The 21,574-nt window shown below is 36.9% G+C and overlaps 1 protein-coding gene across 2 annotated transcripts in view; it reads right to left on the bottom strand.

The window, feature by feature from the left end:
- The window catches only part of LOC108262825 (gamma-aminobutyric acid receptor subunit pi), a 61,000-nt gene that overhangs the window by 22,435 nt on the left and 16,991 nt on the right, over positions 1 to 21,574 (bottom strand). The gene's annotated exons all lie outside the window — the stretch shown is intronic.

The raw sequence follows: 21,574 nt of genomic DNA, 5'->3' as shown, positions 1-21,574 counted from the left end.
TTAATTTTCCATTGCAAATTAAAATATAACCAGACTCTTGACTGAATATTTAAAAACGGTCCAGCATAAAAATAAACGTGTCCTCTGACTCATATCCCAGGCGTGTGGAGCAACTGTGTGGAGCATTGCATCACTTTCTCTCATATACAACAGATTAAAAGACGGATGCTCCAGTCTGAATTGATTTTACACAGGCAGAGCAGGTAAAAAAGACAGAAGGAGAGAGAGAGTGCAGTGCGCACATAAACAGAAATGTGTCCGTCTGAAAACAAGACGTGGAATAATAATGATGCGATCATTTCCCCACAGATATATTACACTCTGGCTGGCAGCATCACATCTGCCCTTCATCATTCTGGGCTTGGAGATGCTCACAGAGGAAACCCAGGCAGAGATACATGGAGGTCAGTTTGAAATCATGTACCAATGGGAAATCCTAGAGCTCAAAAATGTAAGCCAGTACAATCAAACTGGCAGAAGTGTGGGTGCTGATTGCTGTTGAGGGAGCTCATTTTCGAAGAACGTTAAGGATTTTCACAAGGTTTAATGGATTTAATCTGCAACCAGCAGTGTGAGAAGCATAAGCCTCACTTTCATGTTTAGGCTGGTTTTCTACTCTCTTCTGCTCCCTGTCTCTCTCACTCAACTCCCCTTTGATTGAAGCAAAGCCAGCGATCTTATGACACCTATCCTAATAGCAACAGTGGCATAATGACAGCATCTGCACAGCCTTATCAGCCTTCTTGATCATGATGAAATATGCAATAATGACAAACTATCTCATGTTCCTACAGATAAATCGGTAAAGGGTTTATCCTGTGTAATAGCATATCTTCAGAAATCCGAAATTAAAAGAAAAGGCAACCTGATTAAACACAAAATACAGTTTTTGAATGATAACTTTTTTGCTTCAATATATCTCATTATCCAATACCAACTGAACCTGTGAAAAAATTTATTTGCCCCCGTAGTTACTAATTCCCCAAATCTATGAAACTGCATTCGTAATGGGGTTCAATTGGACTAGATGCAACCAGGCCTGATTACTGCAAACCCTGCTCAATCAAATCAACACTTAAATAGAACTTTCAACAGCATGAAGTTGGTTAAAAGGTCTTACCAACTATGCCAAAGTTGAAAGAAATTCCAGATATGATAAGGAAGAAGGTGATTGAATAGATCAGTCTAGGAAGGGTTTCAAAGCTATATCAAAGGCTATGGGACTCCAAAGGACCACAGTGAGTGACATTATTTCCAAATGGAAAAACTCAGCACAGTAGTGAACCTTCCCAGAAGTGGCTGACCTTCAAAATTCCTCCAAGAACATACTTTAGCAACTACTCATCCAGAAAGTCACAGAAGAGCCAAGAACAACATCAAAGGACCTACAGGCCTCTCTTGCATCAGTAAACTGTTCATGATTCCACTATCAGAAAGACACTGGGCAAAAATGGCATCCATGGAAGAGTGCTCAGAAGAACATTAATGCTTGTCTGAATTCTGCCGAAACACACTTTGATGATCCTCAAACCTTTTGGGAGAATGTTCTGTGGCTTAATGAGTTAAAAGTGGAACTGTTTGGAAGACAGGGGTTCTGTTACATCTGGCATAAACCAAACACAGTCAGCTATGATGCATACCTTTTAGATTTTATATATTTACTTAATAGTTTATTAAGTTTTAATAAACTATTAAATTATATGTAAATTTGACATGAATTTCACTACCAAATGAGCTCATACACAAAATATACCATAATTTAAACCTCAATAGCATTTGAAGGGAATGACTTACAGTCACAAACCAACTGTAAAGTGTTCATCTAGGTGTCTGCTATAAAACACACCTTTTAGATTTTTGATATTTAATAAAATAAACTATTAAATCATGTGTAGAAATTGCCATGTATTTCAGTACCGAATAAAAAGGATTCAGGCACAGTGACGTGCAACAAATGTTTTACAATTGCGTGTAAAGGGGGAAACATGCCAAACCTAATGAAACATTATCCAGCGTTGTTTTGTGGCTCTATTTTTTAAGACTCCTTTTAGGCACTGGTAACGTTTTAAAGTATCAATTTGGCACCAGTATTGTAAAATAAACAAATAAATAAAAACCACAATACCCAGTCCTAGTGACCATGCCGTGTAATGGTGCCAGTATATCTCAGATCTGATAGCATAAGATTCCACTAACTTTAGCTTAAGGGTGAAAAAAACTCAACATGACTCTATCCAAACCAAAAAGATGGAACATTGTCATAGATAATCAACAATTCCAGGTTAAATAAACAAATATTTGTTCACCAGCCATAAGTGTTAAAGCATCCTTTCTGTGGAAAAGAAAATATGATGATCAAAATAAACTGGGTTCTGTAGTGGAGTGCGAGCACTGAGAGCATTTGTGTCCAGATGCAGGAATTACTTTATGCCAAACTCATCTTTAGCAATGTAATGAATTTTGCTGACAAATAAGTATCCAAATCAATCTCAAAGGACACATTCATATTCAGTGTTTCAGTATAAATAACTTATTTTTTTTAAATAACCATTTTCATGCAAATGGGAATTGACTATTTTCATGTCAAATTAAATTTCTAAATTGATTTGTAACAAAAAAAATCTATTTTCATCAGCTCTGTTTATGATATACTAGCACCAGTTATGCAGTATATGGCCCAAGGTATGTGGACACCTGTAAATCACACCCATGTTGGGGTTCTTCCTCAAACTGTTGCCACAAAGTTGAATTCTATGGGATGCCTCTGTATGCTTTAGCATTAAGATTTCCCTTCACTGGAACTAAAAGTCAAAAGAAAGCAAGGTCCATGAAGGCATGTTTTGCCAAGTTTGGAGTGGAAAAACTCGAGTGGCCTGTACAGAACCCTGACCTCAACCCCACTGAAAACCTTTGGGATGAACTGGAACACTGACTACCCCCAGGCCCCCTCGCCTGATATCAGTGCCTGACCTCACTAATGCTCTCGTGGCCGAATGGGCACAAATTTTCACAGCCACATTCCAAAATATAGTGGAAAGCCTTCCCAAAAGAGTAAACGTTATTATAAAAGAAAAGGGGGACTACATCTGGAATCATCTGGAATGGGATGTTCAAAAGGCATATATGGGTGTGATTGGTAAGGTGTCCACATACATTTGGCCATATAGTGTCCATCAGAGTGTATGCAAATTTTTCTGATTTAGTGAACTGTCACATTGGGGGGAAAAAAATATCCTTATGTTAGAAAAAAAAAACTTTCCTTGCGCATATAATTTTAGCTTATAGGCTTTAACGTAAATATACTGAGTTGTCAGGTTTATTTTTAAGTACAACTGTTTAGTAACTTAAGTCTGGCTATCAAACAATATATTCAACAGCCTTAAAAAATAAGTAGGCTATTCATCATGATATACCACTTCTACAGTATATAAAATGTGAGGTGTAACAAACAGCTTAAAAGCTTGATAATCAGACTTAATCAAGGCCATACCCCTTCCGGAAAAAGAAACAGAATTTCTTTACATGTGCCTACAAATTTTGCACACCAATGTAATGTAAAAGCACTTTACTGTGTTGTCTCTGATAATAAATACATTAAAATGAGCTTCTAAAATATCAACATATTACAGAAGGAAGTATAATACAAAAATAGGATTATCCTTGTTTTCATTTATATCTGTCTGTCTTTTTTGAAAGCACCAGAGTGCTCAAAACACATTTGTGTTGTACCATACAAACGGAGGCCAACACTCCGGCAGGGAATACTGTATCTACCTTCTCTCCAAATACAGTAGATTGCCTTCTTAATTTCAGTCTGCTCCACACCCTGACAAAAGTGCTCCATGACACCCAGTATGCATCTAATCTTTCCGGCTCTTTTTCTGCCACAGAGCATGTCATCACCAGCTGCTCCCTGCCTTTTGTATTCCTCCTCCTTCTCCTTCGTGTCTTTCTTTCTTTCCTTATCAAGTCCTTATCTCCTCTGCTGCTCCTCTCTCTGTATCTCTGTGCTTTAGCACTGCGTAGTTGCTGTACATGAAGCAAACGAGCAATATGATGATTGATGGATGGCTTTCTTTCTCATCTTCTCTCCTTGTGTAGCATTTGAGATTTAAAGAGATTTCATGTTCTTATAAAACTCATTTAAGGTACTGAACATCATTCAAGCATCCCCTAAGCCAAATAAAATCACATCCATACTACCAGAAACCTAAACGAAGACATTTTTTCAAATTAAAATTATAATACGCAGCATCGCTCTCATTTGTACAATGTTATTGGATAAACATAGTTATTACATGGTTAAAAAACAGTTTAGATACATTTTTAGATACAGGTCCTCATGTGTCTAGAAAACAACTGGTGGTAAAAACAACTAATTTGTTAATATAAATACATCACCTAAATATAGTGAGCATGTGCTTATTGAGCAGGGCTGGTGTCAGCTATGACAGTTATGAAATTGAATTTGTCAACAATGATATTACGTAAAGTCAAATGCAATCCACAACTTGTAATAGGCACGCTTTTCTGCTGAACAGGCAGTGATGAAGACATTTCCTAGCAATTACTGCTGTGTAGCTACATTCCTGCCTGCATCTGTCAAAACCTGAGATTGAATTAGATCAGAATACAGTTTAAAAAGAAACATTATTTATATATTTAAAAAAAAATATTGCAGAACATTTCACCATGGTTAAATCTATGCGAGGTTCAAAAGTCTATAACCACAATGAAAAACTGGAATTTCTTTCTCTTTTTTCATTTAAATTGGAAAAAAGACCTAATGTTTTAGAATTTTATATTGTATGTATGTATGTACAGTGGTGCTTGATATAAATATGACCTAAAACATCATCATATTTTCTGATGATGTCCTAAAAGTAGATAAAGAGAACCCAATTAAACAAATATATGTAATATTGGATCATATTCCACAATAAGTATATGACCAAGTATAATATTTTTGTCTCATTTGTTTAATTGGGTTATCTTTGTCTACTTTTAGGACTTGTGGTAAAATCTAATGTTTCAGGTCACATTTATGCACATATATAGTTCTAAAGGGTTCACAAACTTTCAAGCACAACTGTATGTATGTATGTATGTATGTATGTATATAGCTACATGTAAATACATCTCTATGTTCATCTAAATACAGTGCTGTAAAATTATTTGCCCCATCATGATTTATTCTGATTTTGTGTATATCGCATACTAAACTGTTTCAGAAATTAAAACAAAGTAAACAAGATAAAACCAAAGTAATCTGAGTAAACAAAATACAGTTTTTAAATGATAATGTTATTTATTGAAGCAAAAAAGTTATCCAATGTGAAAATGTATTTTCCCCCGTAGTTACTAATTCCCCAAATCTATGAAACTGCATTCATAACAGGGTTCAGCTGGACTAGACGCAACCAGCCCTGATTACTGCAAACCCTGTTCAATCAAATCAACACTTACATAGAACTTTTTCAACAACATGAAGTTGGTTAAAAGGTCTTACCCAGTAACAGACTGTCAACATTGAAAGAAATTCCAGAAATGATGAGGAAGAAGGTGATTGAAATACATCAGTCTGGGAAGGGTTACAAAGCAATTTCAAAGGCTCTGGGACTCCAAAGAACTACAGTGAGAGCATTATCTCCAAATAGAAAAACTCGGCACAGTAGTGAACCTTCCCAGAAGTGGCCGACCTTCCAATATTCCTCCAAGAGCACATCGACTACTCATCCAAGAAGTCAAAAAAGAGCCAAGGACAATATTAAAGGAACAACAGGCCTCTCTTGCATCAATAACAATCAATAAGCAACACACCTTGATGATCCTCAAGCTTTTTGGAGAATGTTTTCTGGATTGATTAGTCGAAAATGGAACTGTTTGGAACACAGGGGTCCTGTTATATCTGATGTAAACCAAACACGGAATTCCACAAACAGAACATCATACCTTCAGTCATGCATGGTGGTGTAAGTGTGATGGTGTTGGGGTGTTTTGCTGCTTCATGGCCTGGGCAACTTGCAATAATGCATTCATCCATTCTGCTAATGTGCCTGAACTAAAGCAGTTATGCAAAGAAGAGTGGGCCAAAATTCCACCACAGCATTGTGAAAGACTGATCTCCAGTGATCAGAATCATTTGGTTGCAGTTATTGTTGCTAAAGGTGGCACAGATTTTAAGTTTAAGGGGGCAATTAAGTTTTTCACATTGGTGATAGGTGTTGGATAACTTTTTTTTGCTTCAATAAAAAAAAAAAAAAACTGTATTGTGTGTTGCCTTTCTTTTATGTTGGATTTTTAGTTTGAAGATCTAATATTAGAATGAGATATACACAAAAACAGAAGAAATCAGGATAAAATACTTTTTCACAGCACTGAAGGAACATATACGAAGGAGCAGCTGTGGTTCAGGTGGTAGAGCGGGTTGTCCACTAATCGTAGGGTTGGCAGTTCGATTCCCAGCCCACATGCCCACATGGGCAAGACACTGAACCCCAAGTTGCTCCCGATGGCAAGTTAGCACCTTGAATGGCACCTCTGCTACCACTGGTGTGTGAGTGTGTGTGTGAATGGGTGAATGAGACACAGTGTAAAGCGCTTTGGATAAAGGCGCTATATAAGTGCGCCATTTACCATTTAATAAGACTGACAATTATATTAATGCATTAATATCACTATGAGCTTAATATCACTGAGTTATGTATCAGTTAATAAATATCAGAATGGGGAAAATATGTGATCTGAATGATTTTGGTTCACAGAAACTAGGCAGCTGAAGACTGGAAAAAGACCAGGCCATGTCTTTCTAATCTCCAATGCTTTTGGTGAGCCTGTGCCCACTGTAGTCACAGATTCCTGTTCCTGGCTGACAATGTGGCCTTCTGCTGTTGTAGCACATCCAGGTTCAGCATGTTGTATGTACATTCTGAGATGATTTTTGCTTACCATGGTTGTAAAGGGTGGTTATATGAGTTACTGTAAACTTCCTGTCAGCTTGAATCAGTCTAGCCATTCTACTCTGACCTTCCTCATCAACAAGGCATTTCCACAAAACTGCTGCTCAATAGATGTTTTTTGTTTGTTTGCTTGCTTGCTTGTTTATTTGTTTGTTTGTTTTTACACAATTCTGTGCAAACTCTAGAGACTGTTGAGTGTGAAAATCAGCAATTTCTGAAATACAGAAATCAGGCAGTCTGGCATCAACAGCTACTCCACAGTCCAAGTCTCTGAGATCACTTTATTTTTCCCATCATAAAGTTTGATGTGAACATCAAAATTAAGCTGTTGTCTTGTACCTGCATGATTTTATGTATTGCACTCCTGCCACATAATTGCATGAATGAGCAGTGGCACAGCTGTTCCTATTAGAGCCGGCTGGTGAGTGCACATATAAAATGCACAGTGCAAACTAGAAGCAGATATTAATAGGACAACTTTATATCTCAGAACTTTCAACATCACTATGACTCACCTGATTACTGTTAATCCATGTCTCATAATTACATTATTATCTTGTGTGAATATAATTTATTGATTCCAGTTTCCTGCAGCCTGTTTTCTTTTCTTCACATCCTCCTATTTCTAATAATGTTTTTATTTGAATCAGGAGGATCCATTTTATTTGTTTTTTGTTGTTGTTTTGCTTTATGCATCTGCCTATGCTAAAACCAACTGCTGGTACTCTGACACCTCCTATGGATTACGACTGTGGCTCTTAGACAAGCCTGAATAAATCCATTCTGCAATTATATGGTACTGTCTCTGCAGCTATTGCGTCACTGAATAGAAGCAAACCCCTCAAACTACAGAAAATAGTTACCTCTTAACATATCTTTATAAATCTGTATAAATAACATAAATATTATGGCAAGTAACAGAATATAAAACAAGCTGGGTTGTTTTTTTTTTTGTTTTGTTAGATGTTTTACAAAGGGACATATTTCTTTCTGTTTTGAGCTCAGCGGGTGGGCACAGATTTAACATCAGTGGCACAGCTTGTGTGGGACAGCAAAGACTCAGACACGGTCTACTTAGTCCGTCAAAGATAGCCAGCTAGATACCTGCAGAATCAGAAGCCACAAGAGATCAACTCCTCTAGAGGATTTCCAGTTATGAAAAATTCATGCATGTAGAATCAAGATGGTAACGAACATGCATGAGGAATTTATGTCACGTCTCAGCTATGGATTTCTCTCTTTCTTTCTTTCTTTTTTTTCTCAAAGTACAAGTGGTCAAGAATAGTGTCTGACACAAAAATATTCACTCATAACCAAATCATGTTACCAAATATAACAGCTATACATGTTTCACAATGATGGAGCAAGCCTGGGTCTGATCCATAATCTACATTAATAAGTAAGGAATTAAGATAGCTTAAGCGTGTGATGTTATAGAAAAATAATCAACAACAAGGTTGTGAGATGCAGCCGGACATAAGCCTGAGTTAATAATAACCACAGAGTTGATTTCTTATAATACAGCAGTTTCCTAATGATAAAAGTTAGTATATATATTTTTTAATCTATTTTAATAATAATAATAATAATAATAATAATAATAATAATATTAGGATTAGGATTCCTCAGTCAGGAGGAAACCTATGGTTATGGTTAGTATTCTTATTCTTATAAGTGGCCAAAAACAGTAAAAAGTTTTGAAATTTCGCACATTGATACTACAGGCCACAAGTAACTGCCACACCACAAGTGGCCCACATGAGCCCATAGGTGGCCCTACAGGTCACAGCCAAAGTCTACATGATGTTCCCTCCACCCCATAAGTCCAAAATGTAGGAAAATTGGTATACATGCCTTTTTTCTCATGGGGAGCAAAAACGCTATTGGGACCCATAATGTCCGCCATGATAGATTTTCCAGTACATTGAAAATTTATCCAAAACCGCAAAAATCTTCTCCTCATGAACCGTAGGTCCAATTGACTTGAACTGTGGTACATATGTGTGGGATACACGTCTTTCTATAGCAATAAGGAATCAAATAAAAATTGGCCGAACTATTTACATATTGGTGAATTCACAACTGTTGCACATATTTTTTGTGTCCATAAATCAATGGAACATTAACCTATCCACTTGATCTGTGCCACACACAAAGAGGACACTACAGTATGTTACCATGTGCGGTACCAACCTCATATCTCCAAAAACACTGACATTAAAAGGAATATTATCTTTATTGTCTGCTAGATGGCACTGTTTGTCCTGGATCAAGCAAAAGTGCACTTCATTGAGATTAATGTTATAGCAGCACAGAGTAAATCAAATTAATGTTATAGCAGCAGGAATAAAGTCAAAATAATGTTAAAGTAGCATTGTTTCAGCATGAAGCAATTCTCCAAAATTCTCACTGACTCCTGATTTTTTTCTACAACGATCTTTTGTGGAAAAATGCAAAAATTAACTTAAACTCTACCATTGATCCAAATGCGTTGAAATATTGCATCTGCAGGATACATTTCTCTACCATGTCAAATGTTAAATGTTCCGCAATCTTGAGGAGGAATCCGCCATTGCTGCTTGCAGCTATATTTATTATTTTTAATATTATTATTATTGTTGTTGTTGTTGTTGTTAATTTTAAAAATACTTTTTATTAATTTATTGTTTAGTTTAATGTTGTGGAAAGTCCATGAAATAAATTAATTCTTGTTAGCATTTACATTGATGTGAAAAAACGAGTACACCCCATGGAAATTGTTGCCTTTTTTCACATATTTGGGCAAGCAAACATTTGGTCATCATTGAAACAGGGCCTTGATATAGTATACTAAAGTTGATATATTTTGTCACAAATTTCAGTCATTGACTGTTTACTTTTGACGTGTTTTTTTTCTTTCCTTTCTCTGCCCATGTTATGTAATTGGTTCCTTCCTAATGTCTCAGCTGTTCTCGTTTCCACCTTTGATTACGTTGTATATATAAACCCCTCGTGTGTCTTTGTTTGAGGTGAAATATTGTGTTTCTGTGTTTTCCAACAGACCCGTACCAGGCCTTTGATCTTTGGTCCTCGTTTCATAGTTTATTGATCCTGTTTTCGTCCTTGCGTTTCTGATTTTTGTTCCACCTAGATTAGCCCATTTGCTGATTGCCTCATCCCTTGCTTGTTTTATGACCTTGATATTGCCCTAAGATTTGGATTTGTCTGCCTGTATCTCCAACCCCATTACATGACATACTTGAACAAAACCACAAGGAAAAATCTTTTTCATTCATTTATTCAGCAGAAATATCAAAAGATGTGATATTCTTCTGTGGAAAAAGTAAGTATACCCTTGGTCTCTGAAGATAGTATTGCTCCCTTTAGCAAAAATAACTTCTTGTAGACATTTTGCATAATTGTCTCTGACATCAGCTTGCTGGAATTTTCGACCACTCTATGGTCATGCAATATTCTTTCAGTTGCACGATGTTTGAGGGTTTTCTTGCATATATTGCCTGTTTCACATCCCCCACAACATTTCAATGGAATTCAAATCTGGGTTTTGAATAGGCCATCCCATAACCCTCAATTTCTTCTTTTTGAACCATTCCTTAGTGAACTTGCTAGTGTGCTTAGGATCATTATCCTGTTGAAAGGTCCACTTTTGGTTCAACTTCAACTTTTCGACAGATGGCCGCGTATTATCTTCAAGCACTTTGATATGATGCAAAATTCATAGTTGAATCAATGAATGCAAGGTATCCAGTCTCTGAAGCAGCGAAGCAAAACCAAACCATAACATTTTCACCACCATGCTTCACAGTTGGTATGAAGTGCTTCTCCTGTCTCCTGTCTGCTGTTATTGTGGCCAAAAAAACAAATCTTTGATTCGTCTGTCCTAAGCACATTATTCCAAAAGGCCTGCTCAATGCCTTTTATACAGTGATTCTCTCACCAGCCACTCTTCTTCTCTCTCTTGAAGTTATTAAGACAAAAAAATGCAGTTTGTCATGCTATAAAGAAACCACAAGGTCCTCCACCCTCAGCCCTGAAGACTTCTACCCATCCATCCATTTTCTGTAACGCTTATCCTACACAGGGTCACGGTCCTGGAGACTTCCTTATCTTAACTTTAAGAAAACTTGAGTTATCTCTGATGTTGGGTAGGTCTAAACCAGCTCCCTAGTTCCATAGGTAGTGAATCAGTATATGGTGTACATGAGTTCGGGCACTGGTAATGACCCTGGCTCACTACACATTGGGACACTGATAACTCAATTTCCGGCGATATGACTACGTACTCGCGCTGTAAAATGTTACCAAAAATTAAAAACTTAAAAATAATTATCAGTGCCTGACTACTGAACTAGGGGGCTGGTTGAGACACACCCTGTTACAAAGTGCTGACACTGGAGACTCCTTTCAACAATGCTAAATAAGCTTCTCCTCACAAAAAACTTTAACATATCAACAGTTACAAAAATGTCGGTCCAGGTCAAAGTCAACTATATTGTCATTCCTTCTCATCACAGACTCATCACAGAGTGAGGAATGAAATATAGTTTCTCCAGGACATGGTGCTACCTTTAACATCAAAAATCTGTTTATGTGGCACATCTTCGAAACAAGTCCCTGTGTAAGTTTTTACTATAGAACCAAAAATGTAGGACAATGAACACATTGATATAAACCTTCCAGCTGGAATTACTGTTATGGAAATTTAGTATAAACACCTTCTGGGCAATAAGATTCAAGATTATCATTGGATCGTCCTGCGAATTCACTCCTAAACTCAAGTCAAGTCTTTATTTTCCTTTCAACCATATACAGCTGGTACAGTACCCAGTGAAATGAAACAACGTTCCTCCAGGACCATGGTGCTACATAATAAAAAAAATAATTTAAAAAAACACTAACTACATGAGATAACACAGAACTAACTGGAACCTTCACATTTCTACATAAAGCGCACTGGTAAATGTGTGCAAATACCACAAGACAGTACAATAACTACTAAAAATTATAATTGGTCACTAAAATATTCACTCATAACCAAATCATGCTAACAGCTGTAACACATGTTCAGGACAGGTGCATGAGTGAGAGACAGATGGAATAATAAACAGAGCCAGGTTCACACAGCCTAGATTTGCCTGCTCTGATCCTTAAACTAATAATCACAGTTATTATTTTTTTATGATTGCTGTGCTTATAAAAGCAAAGTACGGGATGTGTATTTAAGGTAATATGAACAGGTATTTCCATGAAAAAGCAATTACTCCAAACCAACCCACTGCTTATCCCTAGTGCCCGCTCAAACAGGCAATAATAAAAACCTTGCATGCCTTACTAGACAAGGGGAAGATGGGAATATGCTGGCTCAACCACACACTGTTCACACTGCTCACTTTAGTCTGAGGATAAAATGAGCACATACATATAGAGGGCAAACATTCATTTGCCATATGTTTAGTTTAGCATGGTATCAAAGTGGAAGAAAATAAAATAAAATGTGCAATGTGTTAAAGATAAGACTATTCAAGCCTAGGTAAAGATAAACTGTGAAGGTTCCCATGTTGTTGAAACAGAAGAAAAGAGAGAGTGTGAACACACACACACACACACACACACACACACACACACACACACACACACACACACACACACACACACACAAAGAGAGAGAGAGAGAGAGAGAGAGAGAGAGAGAGAGAGAGAGATAGATAGATTCCCAATTGGCTGTTAATAATTAAATTCCCCAAATTTCCAATTAGCCCACTTAATCATTAAATTGATTAGACATCATTGTAACATTAGCCAAAGAAGGCGTGAGAACATGTTTAGAAATTGAGAGCTAAAAGCACAGTTCTGCTATTATTCACCGCATAGCTAAGCATTACCATGAGTATGCTGAAATCTAATTACAATCATAGTCAAGGCATAATTCACCTTCTATTACAAGGCTTTTGTTTATGTGTCTTACATGTTGTGTCTAATTATGGATAACTATGCAGAAAATCAACTTAATAGAAAATTGCCTTGTTTTCTGAGTGCTACACAGGATGAGGTTTAGAAACAAGCGCATTAATCAGTGTGGCATGGCACCAAAAGCACAACAGCATCACTTCTGGCCCCTGAGCAACACAAGCAGGGGGAGGACACGGAAAACTTAGTTAGGGGCTGAGTTTCCTCCCTGAGCTGGGTATCAGCTGGAGAGATAACACTGCTTTATTGGTAAAAAGTTTTCAAGAAGTTTGGAGCTGGTATTCTCTAAACAGAACAGAAACAAACTGTAGTCAGTTTTATGAAACATTGCAGCTCACTGATTCACTCATTCATTGTTGAGTTTTTTAATTTAATACCTTTACTCAAGTATTGTGAACTAATAAATACAGATTAATACTGTAAGAAAGGTTCATAATTGATATTTGACTTTCCCTAACACTGGACAACACTTTTTTTTTCGTTTTTTTTTTTTTTTTTTTTTTTTACAGTGTTCCTACGCAAGAAATTTCTGACAGATAACAGAGCTCTTTAAATTGAACACAAATCTAATTTCAGATTGTTTACATCATGTAGGAATTTGGGGAAACCCAAATTTGACTTTTATTGAATGAGTTTGACTTTTGAATGATTGTGTTTAATCACTAGGTAGTGTTAACAGATTGAAATAGTTCCACTGACCTAAAAATGTTTTTGATTTTGTTTTTGTTGATTTTGGCTTAGTGTCTGATGCTTCTCACTGAAATGTGTAACAAAATAATTGGCCACCATTTTGGATTCCAGTTGCACTGCTAACGTATTTCCATTAACACAGTGTCTTGACAACTTTCACCAAGTTCATCACTGACTGCACCAGGATTTGCACAAAAGAAGTCTAAACAGGACTTGTACTCTTGTTTCCTCCCCAGTCCAAAAACATGTGTTGTAGGCTGATTGGCATTTCCAAAATGTCCTTACTGTGTGAATGTGTGTGCGCTTGTGCCCTGCGATGGGTTGGCATCCCGTCCAGTAAAAATTTCCACAGAAAATTAATCTTTAGTGCCATGTTGAATACTATGGTTCAAAATATAATGTTCAATTTCAGAAAAATGGTATGTGACAGGAAAATTTCAAGCTCATTTTTAGGCTCAGCAGCCCAAAATCCATAAAATACATCCAAAACTTTTCAGGTAGCAAAATATGTGTTGTCTAGTGTAATTGCTCTAAGCTCCAGAAGATAGAAGATAATCTTGCATAAGCAGCAGAAAAACTGGTTTCTCATGGAAAATGTATTAATCTTTAATATGCTCTATGAGATGGTTAAATGAGTTACCATGGTAACAGCCCCCTGTGACTGTAAAAACTTGATGCTGACCACCCAATAATAATAATAATAATAATAATAATAATAATAATAATAATAATAATAATACATTTAAATAAAAATAGTGTAATTAAATAATTTATAACATTTCATATATTTGTATGTATATAAATAATTTAGCTAAATCCAGGCTTCAGCCCTACACAAGCCATGCAGGCTGATTAAAGGACTTCCTTCTGGCATAATCCCACAGCAGGACATCTGATATCATTGCTACTGTAATAAGTGGCTAATCAAAATTCCCACTGTGCACGCTACAGTAAATGAATAGTGTTTGTGTGTGTGTGTGTGTGTGTGTGTGTGTGTGTGTGTGTGTGTGTGTGTGTGTGTGTGGGTAATATAGATTTCATGACAAGTTTTTCAGAGTGCTCTTCCTTTACTGAGCCTCCTCATTGTTAGCCAGTTTGTTTTTCTATGTTTCTGGTTTAAGGAGGCACTCTGTTATTTTCTTTCTGATGTCTCCTGCAGTTTTCCAACTCACTGCATTTATATTTGATTTAACTCTGGTATGGAGGTGCAAACTTGCTGTGTATATGAATGCCATAGTCTATCTTTACATGATTATGGGTGTTTGCAGTGCCACCACATAAAAGCATATTAAATGATAGACTTGCTTAACCCCATAATGTTCCAGTTTAGCATTCAGTTTTTCACCCTAAAGCACATAGTGTGTATCACTATGGCTGGCCTTATGCATAAGTAAACCAAGTAGTTGGTTAAGGCCATGAGGCCAGCAAGGGAGAAAAAAAGGTCAATAATAATAGTGTAAGAAAACAGACACACTTTTTTTCTTATATTATTTTTGCATCAGTATGACTCATTAATACAAAATACTAAGATTGATTATGAATGCAGGGAACAGCAGCACTGTGTGAGCAAGCCGCTTCAGAATGTCAGAGAAAGATTTTGCCTTAAAATAAAACCAAGAAACATTAAGAATATAAAAAAGAGAACCAGGTTTTTGACATTTAGGTGAGTTAATAGCTGCTGGTAAGTTAGTCACTTAGCTTGCCAACTTGTGTGCAAACCACAAAATATTTCCTTAATAGTGTGTCAGTTCTCCACCAAACCAAATGACATAACTAAATAGTTAAAACTGCCAGCACTGAGCATTTCATATTATATGTTTTCGTAGTCCCATTTTTGTCAGTTCCTTGAAAGTTATGTATGGATTATTTAGGTAATAAAATAAAAACCAAAAAATTATGGATCATGGATAGTGGGTGCATCTCCGGGGTTGGGGGTTTGATTCCCTATGTGTGCAAAGTATGCATGTTCTCCCCGTGGTTCGGGGGTTTCTTCCGGGTACTCTTGTTTCCTCCCCAGTACAAAAACATGTGTTGTAGGCTGATTGGCATTTCCAAAATGTCCTTACTGTGTGAATGTGTGTGCGCTTGTGCCCTGCGATGGGTTGGCATCCTGTCCAGTAAAATACTGTAAAGCGCAATAAACAGTAGTAAATGAAACAAAGTCAATATTTGGAGTGACAAAATAATAAAAATGAAAATAGTAGTCTCCGGTATAAGTTGTGCAGTTTTATAAGAAAATTAGCTATGTTTAATTGAGCATCTTGCAGAAATAGCTTGTCCATATGATTGGTTAATAGTTCCACCTTGTACGTCACTACAGCTCATAGCCTCCCTATTGCTAATTGTAATAGAAGACATCTTCAAACATTTTGATCAGACATGAGTCTGCTACACCATTCTGAAACCTTTTAAAACTTCTCGGCCACCTGTGAAAACTATCTATCTGTAAGAATATATATCTGTTTCTGCTTTCACTCTCAATTTATTCCACGCTTTGTTCTTTTTTAACAGATGACAGATAGACAGAATAAAACATTGTTCTTTCAGAGATTGTGAAAGTTTTAGGAAAAAGAATATTATCTAACCACTCAGGTCAAACTTTCCTTCTCTTTTATCCAACACCGGTGAATATGGCTTCACAAGATTTCATACATTAGACATTATAACTCAGAAGTTCATCACTGTCTCTGAGCAGAAGGCCAGAGACAAGCTGTCACACTTACTCACACATACTGGGTTGTCTCTATACACTCTCTGTAGTGGCAGAGACATGTCTTTTGTTTGGCTTGGAGCTCTAAACTATTGTTTCTATGGTTCCGGATGAGGAGTGATGAATTATGTTTATAAACTGCACACAGGCCTGTAGCTTCTTTCAAGATGAATTTATCATATACTGTATAATATCATACATCTCCGTTATCGTTTCTAGACCTAAAAAAACATATTTCAAGCTCAACCAACTTTTTTTATTGTCAATGATTAAAAAATGAAATCAATGATTCCCAACATTAATTATAGTTCATTAGTAGCTGAGTAGGCAAGTACATGCTCTGCATATGGTTCTGACAAGCGCCAACTGCAATTTCACCAGTTGCGCAGGATAGATGTAACACTCGTGCAGTGATGCCTAAGGCGAGAAAAGAACATTAAAAGCACGTTTTTTAAGAGATGATTTTTTACAGTATTGCAAGAGAAAATCAATCAAAATCAAACAAATTCACCACATATTAGGAACATTATTAGAATTTCATACAAAATCATCACAGAGCAAAATCCAAATGCTGATAGCAAATGCTGTTTGGGCCTAAACAGACTGAGCTCAGTGACTAATAGAACACTGACAGAACACTGACATAGCACTTACAGAAAACTAACAATGATAGAACATTAACAACCATACTGCCGAAGTACAGACTTTATAGTCAGCAGCAGCTGACCAGCAATCCAAACACACTCAAAAGAAAAAAAATATGCCAACAATGTGAATGAAATGGACAGAATGTGAAAAAATCCAGTCAAATGCAGGAAAAACATTTACTTACAAAAATGACCACCCAAGATCCTGAATCCTGAAAAAGCTGATAGAAATAATGATGATGATGGTTATTATTATTATTATTATTATTATTATTATTATTATTATTATTAATGTTGTTGTTAATAATACCTTAATCTGTTTATTTTCCTGTCTTCTTCTTATCAGACATAATTAATACTGTTTTAATTTTTTCACACTGAAAATGTGATTTTACAAATTGAATGTAGGTCAGTAGCTCGTTCCACCATCACAGAACCACATATGACAAGCTTTTGGAGTAAGACTTCAAGCTCCAGATGACAGAGAAACCAACCGTAGAGTATGAAATTAAGTTTGGTTTGAATGCGTGTAGGTGCTTTTCCAGTTTCACTAGGTATGGATTAAAGCTTGAAACTTAATGCGATTAGCCAGAGGAGTGAGCTGCTGAGAGGTGGAACGCTTAGGCTGGTTGTTTAGGTTGGTGGCAGACTGGTCCGGAGACTGCAATTGGAACCATCTGCAGTGGTTTTACATATATCTGTCTATCCGACCTAAAACACACAGAGCACACAACTAGAGTAAAAAAGTACACTGCTGTATTTTAGTAAAACTCTATCTAGTAAAGATTGTTAAGCAGCTGCTATTAATAACAGCTACTAGTCTTTTACAAATATGTATGGGTTTGTACAAACCCAACACATATGAAATTACAAGAATGGTGACAGGACGAGGGTCAAAGCTTGCAACATTTTTCTGACTTATCTGCTTATCTGGACGGTAAATCAGTTTGTCTTTACATCATCTAAAGAATGCAGCCTATCTGATGCTACAGTATGTTAGCAAGCTATATTTGGGAATTTTGTGTAGTATCCTAGAGTAGTTTGAACTGTGATCCAAATACTACAGTTTCTCAAAGTATGGAGATGTTCAACGCCTGGAGATGATAGTTACAGAGTGTGTGTGTGTGTGAGAGAGAGAGAGAGAGAGAGAGAGAGAGAGAGAGAGAGAGAGAGAGAGGCCACAATATTTAGTAAGATTATAGCATGCATGTATGTAACTGTACACCAACTTATTAGGGGTGTAATGCTATGGCTTTCTGTAGCTGTATTTATATATGTATAATGTAAACAGATACCCAACCTCAGCTGCATCAGTTTAGTTCATAATTGGTCTAGAGATCTTGTTTTTTTCTCTCTCTCTGATACAGTTATTAATTTTGTCTGTACATGACCAAGAATTTACTTGGTTCTGTTTTCTAAAATGGAAACAAATTCATAGCCTAATTTCAACCCTGACCAGACAGTTACTAAGGATGAATGATTGAAGACTATAAAGGCAAGTTAATTAACGTGTTTAACTGCGTCCTGTGGGATCCAACAAACAAAACATATTAACAAAAAAGAATTATTCATATTATAGAGTACCATAATATTGTAATCAATTATACTGTATATTGTATAAAAGTACTGTAATACTGTATTTATAATCAAATATCACCACTCCCTTTATCTGGCTCCCAAACATCGGGAGACAGCATTAGTAACACATCTAAATATTACAAAATACTATTAACTTACCCTGGATAATTTTTAACCCCAAATGAATATAATAATGAACTGATTGACAATAATAATAATGAAAATAAAAAATAATACCAAGAAGATGATTTTATTGGCTCTTTAATTTGATAAACAAATATGAACGATATCAATCATATTAAAATGGAGTCTTCTGCTCTTTTTAACTGCTAATGAGTTTTCAACAATTTCATTCACTCACACCAGGACTGATGTGATTGTTATCATAAATGATCTCATCATGGTTTGACAAAGTTCTTCCCATAACAACTGCATTAACTCATTCAGCAAAAGTCCAGAATAACAGATAATGACTTTTCATTAGTCTCTGTAGCAATTGTAATTTATAGACATGTGTACACTACAAAAATAGTCAGGTTTCAGTGTGTCATTACAGATGTTGACTCCTAATGCAATTTTTCAAGGGCAGCCAAGCAGCAACAGATAAATAATTTTAAGATAGATTAAACGATTTCTAGTTAAGACTTTAGTTTTAGTAATCAGAGGATGAGTCAAAGTACTGTGTGTGTGTGTGTGTGTGTGAGTGTGTGAGAGACTGTGTGTGTGGGGGGGTGTTAGTGTATATATATGTGTACTCATTTGTGGACATGTGTTTTTAAAAAAGTCATCTAAGTTCAGCTACACAGTGTGCGTCACTAACAGAGCATAAAGAGGGTTCAGTCACAACTGAGCTTTCTCTAAACTAGCCCATCGTCCTCCTGTGTGTGTGCCACAGGCCATTGGCTGGCTACAAGCGGCATGTGGTGATGAGGATTTCCCTGCACACTAACCCTGGCACAGTCAATGACAATTTTCACACTCTTTGAGCAGCTTATATAATGTGGAGCATACTGCACACATCTCTAGATTAAGCCATGCTGTGCACCATCATCTTCCTGTCCCTTCAGGTGTCTTTTCCATTGCGTCTGTCTCAAAAGCACACATACAAAAAAGCCCATTATGAGGAATACACTTGTCCAAGATATCTCTTCAGTTCAGGTTAATCGGGAAAAGAATAGTGTGAATGGCACTAATGAACACTGATAATAAGCTAAATGTATAAATACAAAGATATTTTTACTAATCACCTTTATCCTATGAAATATTTCTATCCTGATCTCTTCCAGGATGACCCCGACCTCATCCACACAGCACAATTCAGTTTGATGAGTGTGAAAATGGTATAAATCATAACTGGCTCAAATATCAAAAACTGTCTAGAAGGAAACTGACTAGCATGTATTACTAACATGAAGGCTGAGTAAAATAGACTAGCATGTGAGGAAAATGTAAAATACCAATAATTCACTCTGATTGCAAATGAGCTTTAAAAAAAAAAAAAAGTTAACCTGACAGAGAACACAAGGAGGCTTAATACACAACCTACAGTGTATGCGGAAAGTATTCACAGCGCTTCACTTTTTCCATATTTTCTTATGTTACAGCCTTATTCCAAAATGCATTCAATTCATTATTTTCCTCAAAATTCTACAAACAATTCCCCATAATGACAACATGAAAGAAGTTTGTTTGAAATCTTTGAAATTTATTAAAAATAATAAACAAAAAAAAGCACACGTACATAAGAATTCACAGCCTTTGCTCAATGCTTTGTTGAAGCACCTTTGGCACCGATTACAGCCTCTTTTTTGTGTATAAAGCTACATTTGTGTATAAAGCTACAAGATTGGCACACCTATTTTTTGGGCAGTTTCTCCAATTCTTCTTTGCAGGACCTCTCAAGCTCCATCAGGTTGGATGGAGAGCGTCGGTGCACAGCCATTTTCAGATCTCTCCAGAGATGTTCAATCGGGTTCAAGTTTGGGCTCTGGCTGGGCCACTCAAGGACATTCACAGAGTTGTCCTGTAGCCACTCCTTCATTATCTTGGCTGTGTGCTTAGGGTCGTTGCCCTGTTGGAAGAAGAACCTTCGCCCCAGTCTGAGGTCCAAAGTGCACTGGAGCAGGTTTTCATCAAGGATGTCTCTGTACATTGCTGCATTCATCTTTCCCTTGATCCTGACTAGTCTCTCAGTTCATGCCGCTGAAAAACATCCCCACAGCATGATGCTGACACCACCATGCTTTACTGTAGGGATGGTATTTGCCAGGTGATGAGTGGTGCTTGGTTTCCTCCAGACATGACACTTGCCATTCAGGCCAAAGAGTTCAATCTTTATTCAAACTTTGGTCTGAGAATCCTTCAGGTGCCTTTTGGCAAACTCCAGGCGGGCTGTCATGTGCCTTTTACTGAGGAGTGGCTTCCGTCTGGCCACTCAACCATACAGGCCTGATTGGTGGAGTGCTGCAGAGATGGTTGCTCTTCCGGAAATTTCTCCTCTCTCCACAAAGACACGCTGGAGCTCTGTCAGAGTGACCATCGGTTTTTGGTCACCTCCCTGACTAAGGCCCTTCTCCCCCGATCGCTCAGTTTGGCAGGGAGGCCAGCTCTAGGAAGAGTCCTGCTGGTTCCAGACTTCTTCCATTTACAGATGATGGAGGCCACTGTGTTCATTGGGACCTTCAATGCTGCAGAAATGTTTCTGTACCCTTCCCCAGATCTGTGCCTCAATACAATCCTGTCTCGGAGGTCTACAGACAGTTCCTTGGACTTCATGGCTTGGTTTGTGTTCTGACATGCATTGTTAACTGTGGGACCTTATACAGACATGTGTGCCTTTCCAAATCATGTCCAATCAGCTGAATTTACCACAGGTGGACTCCAATCAAGTTGTAGAAACATCTCAAGGATGATCAGTGGAAACAGGATGCACCTGAGCTCAATTTTGAGTGTCATGGCAAAGGCTGTGAATACTTATGTACATGGCATTTTTTGTTTTTTATTTTTAATAAATTTGCAAAGAT

Source organism: Ictalurus punctatus, chromosome 3 (assembly GCF_001660625.3).
Source record: "Ictalurus punctatus breed USDA103 chromosome 3, Coco_2.0, whole genome shotgun sequence".
Lineage (NCBI taxonomy): Eukaryota > Metazoa > Chordata > Actinopteri > Siluriformes > Ictaluridae > Ictalurus > Ictalurus punctatus.
The sequence above is the reverse complement of the archived record's forward strand: the minus strand, read 5'-3'. Positions and strand labels throughout refer to the sequence as shown.